General features: G+C 47.0%; 1 protein-coding gene and 1 non-coding gene across 5 annotated transcripts in view; both read right to left on the bottom strand.

Annotated features, from left to right (window-relative positions):
- Positions 1–9100, bottom strand: part of GRIP2 (glutamate receptor interacting protein 2) — a 64734-nt gene that overhangs the window by 36501 nt on the left and 19133 nt on the right. The window lies entirely within an intron of this gene.
- LOC111545344 lies at positions 3442–3548 on the bottom strand. Its single transcript, XR_002732413.1, has one exon. It is a non-coding gene; the product is annotated as a U6 spliceosomal RNA (small nuclear RNA).

Below are 9100 nucleotides of genomic sequence, written 5' to 3'. Positions count from 1 at the left end.
AAGGAAAGGAAAGGAAAGGAAAGGAAAGGAAAGGAAAGGAAAGGAAAAGAAAGGAAAGGAAAGGAAAGGAAGGAAAGAAAGGAAAGGAAGTAGGAAAGAAAAGGAAAGGAAAGGAAAGGCAGAAAGGAGAAAGGAAGAAGGAAAGGAAACGAAGAAGGAAAGGAAAGGAAGAAGGAAAGCGAGGGGAGGGGAGGGAGGGGAGGGAAGAGGGAGGGAAGGAGGAAGGAAAGGGAAGTAAGAAAGGAAAATTCTTGGCCCCAACTAGGACCTGAAAAAGCAAACACTCTGGGGGTGGGCTCCAGGAATCTGTAAGTGTGTATATTAGTATATTAGTCTAACTTATATTTTTCTCCACTTTTTAACATTTAGACTGGGGGACGGTGGCTCACATCCCTAATCCCAGCACTTTGGGAGGTCGAAGTAGGCGGATTACCTGAGGTCAGGAGTTCGAGACCAACCTGGCCAACATGGCAAAACCCCATCTCTACTGAAATTACAAAAATTAGCAGGGCATGGTGGCAGACGCCTGTAATCCCAGCTACTTGGGAGGCTGAGGCAGGAGAATCGCTTGAACCCGGGAGGCGGAGGTTACAGTGAGCTGAGACCGTGCCACATCACTCCAGTTTGGGTGACAGAGTGAGATTTCATCTCAAAAAATAAAAAATAAAAATAAATAAAAATTTAAATATAGTAAAATTTACTCTTTGTGGTGAGCATGTTGATGCACTTTGGAAAATGTCTCCTGACCACCACCACAACCAAGTTTTAGAACATTTCTATTGGCCCCCGAAATTCTCCCTTGATGTTCCACTGTAGTCAGTCCCTGAGCCATCCTTTGTTTCCCACAAGCACTTATCTGTTTTCAGTCTCTATCATTTTGTCTTCTCCAGAATGTCATGTAAGTGGAATCACTCAGTATGTACGCTTTTGAGTCTAGTTTCTTAAATTTGGCATAATCATTTGAGATTCAGCCATAGTGTCGTGTGTATCAGAAGTTTGCGTCTTTTTATGGACAACTTGGGTTGCATCGAATGGATGTACCAGTTGTTTAGTTATTGATCTGTTGAAAGACATTGCTGTTGTTTCCAGTTTTTGGTGATTTTGAATAAAGCCTTAATAAACATTTGCATACAGGTTTTCGTTTGAACATAAGCTTCTGTTTCATCCAGGAATGGCATCGCTAGGTGGTATGGCAAGAATATGGTTAAATTTATAAGAAACTGCCAAACTGTTTCAAAGTGGCTGTGCCATTTTGCGCCCGATCAACAATGTAAAAGAGTTTCAATTGCTCTACATCCTCATCAGCACTTGGTAATATCAGTTAGGGTTTAAACAAAAAAATTTAGGCTGGGCTCATTGGCTCATACCTATAACCCCAAAACTTTGGGAGGCCAGGGTAGGAGGATCACTTGAGCCCAGGAATTCAAGACCAGCCTGGGCAACACGGCAAAACCCTGTCTCCCCAGCTAAAAAAAAAAAAAAAAAAAAAAAAAAAAATTAGTCATGCTAATACATGTGCAGAGGTATCTTACTGTGATTTTAATTTGCATTTGTCTAATGACTAATGAGGTTGGGCACTTTTTTTTAACTTGCCATTCATCTATGTCTTCTTTGGGGAAGTGCCAAAGCTTTTGCCCATTTTTAAGTTGGGTGTTTGTTTCCTTGTTACTGAGTTTTCATGTATTCTGGATACAAATCCTCTGTCAGATGTAATAACGTGTGCTTCGAAAAGCCTTCTGGGTGACTGTGTCACACTAAAGTTTGAAAAACACTTGTAGAATGAATTGGATTTACATAATGGGTAGTTTTAACAATCATTAACACTTTGCCATATTTAGTCCATTTATTTTTATCTATGCTGAAATATTTTAAAACAAATCCTGGGCATAATGCAATTTCACCTTTAAATATATCAATACGCATTTCTAAATAGGAATCTATTTCTTATATAACAAAAGTACTATATACCACCTTACAAAGTAATACCATAATTATTAGTCTAATACCCATTCCAAATTTTAATTCCAACAGTACATTTATGGCTCTTGAAAGCTTTGATGATTTTTCTTATATATTTGTTCTGTTTTTATATTTGGTTCTTTTTCTGTTGCTCCTTATGTTTCTAATAATTTTAAATCTTTTGAACATTCATCTATTATTCTATTTTTCCATTATCTCAAACTCTTGGGAGGTATTTCTTCTGCTTGGGTGTCTGATGACTCTCCCTTACAGTAGACTGTTCCCTCGTGTGGTTGGTAATTGTTGGATTGTGAACTCATCTTTAGTGGGGCTTCAACTGTGGGAATTCTATTCAGCCTGGTTGTAGGGCTCCAGAGTCCAGAGAGAATTTTCCATTTCTTCCCCTGGGGGCTTGCCAAGGTATCATTACCCTGATACCAATGATTATGGGTATTTACAACACTCGTTAGAATTTACAATACCCCCATGATATTCTAAATACCAATCTTGGCTCAAAGATTCCAGAACCATGGTGGTATTAAAAATTCTAACATTCACCAGAAACAAGGGGCACACCTTAGATCACAAATCCTCAAAGGAGACCACTGGAGGCTGAGTTGAGATAGATAAGCTTTTGTTTTAGCTCCCTGATAGATGGGTGAATATTTTCCAAGTCCCCTCTTTTACTGAAGGTAGACCTCTTCAATCGTCCTGGCTTTACGCTGGGGTCTCAGTACCAACTTGGGAAAGTACAAGGTATCTTTTCCTGTAGCTCTGAGCCACTAAAACCCAAGCCTTCAGCTACCAGACCAGAGGCACAAACATCCCCCCCCATTCCTGCTGCTACCGCAGTAGAGAAGCCCCAGCATCACCTGCACTTATCCTGCTCGTTTTCCATTTCTCCTCATTTTTTAAGTGGAAATGCACTGAATTTATAGGCCCATTTGTGGAGAATTGATGTCTTTTTCTTTGGGAGACAATATTGAATCTTCCAGTCAATGATCACAGTATATTCCTCCATTCATTTTTGTCTTTAATTACTCCTAAGAACACTGTGTACTTGTATGAGAAAAAGTCTTACACCACTTTCATTAAATGTATTCCTAGGCATCTAAAGTGTGTTAAAGCTACGGAAAGCAGATTGTTTTTCAAATTTCATTTTCTAATTATTTGTTCCTGCTGTATAAATATACAGTTCGTTTTATATTCTGAGCTTAAAAAATGTATTTTTAATTCTCGTGGGTATGTAGTAGGTGTATATATTTATGGGGTAGATGAGATATTTTGATACAGGTATGCACTGCATAATAATCATGTCAAAGTAAATGGGGTATTCATCACCTCAAGCATTTATCCTTTGTGTTACAAACAATCCAATTAAACCCTTTTAGTTATTTTTAAATGTACAATTACATTATTATTGACTATCATCACCCTAGTGTGCTATCAAATACTAGGTCTTATTCATTCTATTTTTTTTGTAAAAATATGGAACACTTCACAAATCTATGTGTCATTCTTGCATAGAGGCCATGCTAATCTTCTCTGTATCATTCCAATTTTAGTATCTGTGCTGCCTAAGCGAGCACATATTCTGAACTTTTAAATTCATGTATTAATTCTAAGTTTAGCCATACATTATTTTGGATTTTCTATATACATAATCATATCATCTGTGAAAATGACAGTTTGATTTCTTACTTTCTAAACTTTATGCCTTTCATTTTTCTTATGTGCCCTATTGGACTGGCCAGACTTTCCTTACAAAGTTGATGGGCTGATTACACAGACCATCCTTATCTGCTTGATAGTCTCATTCACTTCATTTCTGATGTCCAAGGTTTTCCTTACTTTCCCGTGACTGCACCTGAGCATTTCAAAGGAGTTGGAAGCTGGAAGGTTGTCTGGTCACCTGCTGGGCCCCAGCCTCCCTGCAGCAACCCTCGTTTTGCACATACCTCATTTTGCGGGGCTCTGTCTGAGTTAAGGGCGGGGTTCAGCCTGATGGGACGTTCTGGTTTCTCCTCTATGTGCTGACAGACAGGGGACGGAAACTCACAGATCCTGCAGCAGCCATGTCCTGTGCACACCACCACATTATCTCATTCCACCTCATTCAGTTCTCACCGTGGTCTTGGGAGGAGGTAGGTGCTGCGATCACACCCATTTGACAGATGAGGAAACAGGCTCAGAAAAGGGAGGTCTTTGGCCAAAGCAGCGTCTACCAAGAGCTGGAACCAGACCCCAGCCCTGTTTGCGTATTCTACCCTGTGCTCGAGGCCCCATCGACCGGGTTATTTTTTTCACATTCCTCATCTAAGTCTCCTTTCTCAGCACTGGGCTGACACGGGCAAGAGCAGGTGAGAAGGGACGCACCATCAAGCTGGTGGGCTCCCTGCGCTGTCTCAGGGCTCAGCCCTCCCAGGCACCTTCTGCTCCTTCCTCAGGCCTCGCCTGAGCCCGCACATGCCCCCGCCTGCCCTTGAAGAAGGGCTCTCCTGCCACCTCAACCTCTGCGGCTCCAGCTTAGCCTAGTGTTAGCAGAAGAGGCTCGGGGGTCAGCCAGGCCTGAGTAGAGATCCTAGCTCTGCCATTCGCCAGCTGTGGGAACTTCGCTCTCCTCCTCCACCTCACACTCATGGAAAGTGAGACCTGACCCAGCGGCCTACGCCCCCTCCCATCCTCAGCGGCAGCGGGAGAAAGGACGGGAGAAGGTTCAGTCTCCGCAGGTGGCAGAGCCACTGCCCCTACTCTGGTGCAGCCAGGTCTTTTTCATGAAGGGAGGGTCTGATTAGGGTTCAGCCAGGGTTGGCTGGGTCAGTCAGGGTATGAGTGGCCTGAGTCAAGGTCAGGACTCAGCCTGGGCCAGGGTGGGGGCTCAGCCAGAACCGGGAACAGGGCTCAGTCTACGGGAGGTTTCTCAGCCTCAGCACTATGGGTGTTTTTTTGCCAGATGATTCCTTGCGGTGGTGGCTTCTCTTCTGCATTGCAGGAAGCTGAGCAGCATCCCTGGCCTTAACCACCAGATAGATGCCAGGAGCATCTGTGACCAACAAAAATGACTCCAAACATTGCCAAATGTTCTCTAGGGGAACCATATCGCCCCCAAATGAGAACCATTGCTCTATAGTCAGGAGGGGACTCAACCTGGGTCAGGGGCGGGGCTCAACCTGAGTTAGGGTAGGGGCTCGACCTGGGTCTGGGGCAGGCTCAGCCTGAGTTAAGGGCGGGGCTCAGCCGGAGTCGGACGCGCGGCTCAACCTGGTTCCTGGCCGGATCCTGCAGAGTTGAGGGCGGGGCTCAGCCTGGTTCCGGGCCGGATCCTGCTGAGTTGAGGGCGGGGCTCAGCCTGAGTCAGTGTTGCTCCTCAACTTGGGCCTACGGAAGCCTGAGAGCGTTCCCACCTGCAGCTGTAACCACTGAGAAAGGTCCCAGTCGCCAACTACCGTGCTCCGCCAGACCAGGGCTGGGCTCTCTTTGCTTGCCAGCAGCTAATAACAAATCAAATAGCAGTTAAGCCAGGAATCATTTCAAGGTCCCCTGGGGTTGGGTCCTCAGCAGCTCTGCTCATCCCCCTTCCACCTATAGTTCACATTAGCCGCCACGAATTCAGGCAACACCCCATTAGGTATAATGCCTCCCATTACGGTTTCCTAATACGCACTTCATTTAGATTCAACAAGATGTTTCTGAGCTAATAAAATCAAAAAGACTGGGTTCTATCAACTGTATGACAGTGAATGTCTCTGGTATTTCATGAGGGCAATTCTGGAATTAAACTATGTCTTATCCTGTGCAGATGAGATTCTGTCCCTGGAAAATCCCTCTCTCTCTCCAGCTGTCTTGGGAAGACCAGAGATAAGCTTGCTAGCTCCAGGTTTATGAATCCTAAGAGGAAAGTGGGGGAAAGAGAAGGATTATCTCTTAAGGAAAGGATAAGGAAGCCAAAGTCCAAGTTCACCAAATTCAGAGCAGTGGAATCCCAGAGTGGATGTGGAGCTGTGAGCTCTAATTGTAAAAACAAGTCGGAAATTCAGATGGAGGAACAATGGCACCCCCAAAAGCTGGATGCTGAAGCACAGGGTGCCCAATGTTGGTTGGCGAAGGGGAGGACCCATGCCCTGGGTCTCTGTGGTGCCCTCCAAGTTTGTCTCTGACACTGCCTCTCTTCCCTTTCCTCAGCCCAATATTCAGATTTTGCTCCAGTGCACTACCAGTGCCAAACTGGATTACAATGACACCTTAGGGACAGCAGAGGTGCAAGAGTCTGCTGGTCTCGACATTGAGTGGCCGCAACTCCCTTCCTGCTACAATTTTTGGCTGGTTTGGGGTTCAGGCTGTGAGCCATCTCTTTTCCCAGCTGTCAGAGACTTGACCGTGTGCTGCAAAACAAATCATACTACTGTGCGCAAAGAGTCAGTGGGCAGCAGGCGAGGCCTCGAGAGACTTTCCTAGGGAATGCATGTGCATCTCAGGGTGTGCCCTTGGTGGCCTCTTGTGGAAGTCAAGAAGTCATTCTTGATAGGTGAGTTGCCAGATAAGAGGCTTCTGAGCAGCCAAGATCCCCTGGCATAGTCAGAAAGGTTCCCAGAAGGAATGCTGCAGTGATTGCTGATGCCTGTTCAGAGGGGACACAGGGCTTCCCTTTCACGAACATCCTCAGATGGTGGGGAACTGAGGCAGCATCCAAACCAAGAATCAACATAGGGTTAGAATTACCAACTGGCTGCATGACTCGAGCCTCCATTTCCCCCTCTGTAAAATGGGGGTGTCTCTCCCATGGCTGACTCCAGCTGGCCAGAGCTTGAGAAGTTGATTTCTTTATTTATAGAAAACCCCTTGGGGGTTCAGACCCTAGACCCCCTCCTCAGAGAACATGCTTGCTCTCTCCCACTCTTTTTTGTTCCAGGACCTGGTAATTATATGCTTAGAGATGAAGGCTTTTCAAAAACATCTTTCCCACCAATTTTCAGCTGGAAACGTGCATAAAAAACAGAGATATTTTTATCCACGTTTTTTTTCCCCAGTCTCCTCCTTCCAGCAATGGGCAATTATGAGCTTTTTGCCTTCAGTCAATCGTCCTGTAGGAACTCGCTTCGGAGGAAAATTCATTTCCGCAGTGGTGCCAGCCAGTCCCAGCAAATGTGGGGTGTGCAAGTCAGGGGAGGAGGAACAGAGGGAGAAATGTGCTTGGAGCTCAGACCTGTACACCTGGTACTCAGGCCCACGCTGCAGCCAGGGTGGGTGGGTGGGTGGGCTTCTTTTTTATTTTATTTCTCTTGAAATCATGGCTAATTTGCCTTCATTATCTCCCTCTCTCTGGGGCCGCAGGGGACTATTGAGCTTTGACAAAGGAAAAAGGAAGTCAACTCCTTGCCAGGCTGCCTTCGCCAGGGTCCTGCCTGAGTGGGGTGGCTGGAAAGAAGCGCGGGGGAGTGGGCGGGACTATAAAGTCAGCCGGCTTTGACTGCTGCCCTGTTCTGTGAGCCTCCTGGAGGGAGGACACAGCACCTGAAAAGGGACCACTGAGAAAACAGAGGCCCAGAGGCTCCACTTGGGGCAAACAGGGGATGATCTGCAGGGACAGTGGACTGTCAGCCAGGACCACGCCAGCGCACAGGGACCCTGAGTGCCGAAGAGGACATGGGCGCTAAGCGCTCCACCAAGTGACGGTCCAGCCTCGCCCCACTGTGGAAGGGATTGTTGATATGGTGGGAAGGGAGTCATGGGCTTTGGAGTCAGTCCAACTTGGGACTCTAATTCTAAATCGGCTGCCAACTGGCTAACGGATTTGGGACATGTCACTTCTCTCAGAGCCTCAGACTTCTCCTCTGCAAAACGGGAGTACTGGTGCCCACCCATGGGTTGCTGGGAGGAACTGTGTACAGAAACCATAAAACATGGCAGTTCCCTTCCTGCCTGCTTCCCTCACCTTGTTGAAAGGTTTTCCTAGATCAATCATGATGACAGCTCCTAGTGATTAAGTGCTGGTTTCTGTGCTTCCTAAGCATGATCTCATTTAATCCTCATCACCTTTGAGGTGGTATAATCATGATTCTCATTTTACAGATGAGGAAACTGAGGCACAGAGAGGTTAAGTGATATCCCATGATAAAGGGCAGGGCCAGGGTTTGAAGCCAGGTCTACTGAGGCACAGAGAGGTCAAGGGAACTGCTCAGGGGCACAGAGCTTCTAAGTGGCAGAGCCAGGATTGAAGCCCAGGCCTTCTGGCTCCCTAAGGGGTCTGACCCTACCCTCTGGGCACCTTCTTACCTACTCCCCCATCCATGCAGGCCTGGAAGGTGCTGTGATGCCTGCAGCCCTAGGGCTGTTCAGCTCCAGGCAGAGCCCCAGCTCCTTTGGGCATTCCTCCCTGGCCACTGAGGCTGGAACAGGCCAAGGGCTCGATGGAGATGCCTCAAAGCCAGTTACAGGCTGACCTCTGAATGACAGTTCCAATCCCCACGGCTGACAAGCCTCCCAGGAAGCCCAGCTTCCATGGGGAGAGCAGCATAGAAAGATCAGATAAGCTCGGCAGAAGCACGTTTTTAAGGGAGACAAAAAGAAATGCATCAATAGATTTAAAAATTTGAAGCCTCATTCATTTGTTGCCAAGGATTGCAAGGAAAAAAACCAGAACTTTAATAAGTAGCACCCAGTGTTGGGCCCTTCCCTGGGCCAGGCCTGCTCTAAGCACTTTATGGATGCTAAGTCAGTTAATTGTCCTAAGAACCACAGGAGGGAGGCTCACCCATTGTCCCCAGGTTACAGATAGGGAGCCTGAGGCCCAGAGAAGCCACTGAGTTGGTGAGCTACAGAGGCACCTGGAACCCAGGGCTCCCTGACCTCACAACAGACCATGTCCTGAACCCTCAGCTCTGCTCTTTCCCTCCAAACAGGAGGGCAATAGACCTCAAATGAGAAGCATCAGGGTACTGGGAAGGCGACAGCTCCAGTACCCCAAAAGCCCCTGAGTTAGGGTTCAGGCACTCACAGGCTGGGTGCATCAGGGCTAGCAGGACCCATGGCATCACCTGGAGAGGCACCACCCCCACAATCCTCCTCCACACAGGGGACTTCACCTCCTGATGCTCGCCCTGGCCGGCTCCACTCCAGCACACTGTGCATTTTCTCACTTAAT

Source organism: Piliocolobus tephrosceles, chromosome 2 (assembly GCF_002776525.5).
Source record: "Piliocolobus tephrosceles isolate RC106 chromosome 2, ASM277652v3, whole genome shotgun sequence".
Classification (NCBI taxonomy): Eukaryota; Metazoa; Chordata; class Mammalia; order Primates; family Cercopithecidae; genus Piliocolobus; species Piliocolobus tephrosceles.
The sequence above is the reverse complement of the archived record's forward strand: the minus strand, read 5'-3'. Positions and strand labels throughout refer to the sequence as shown.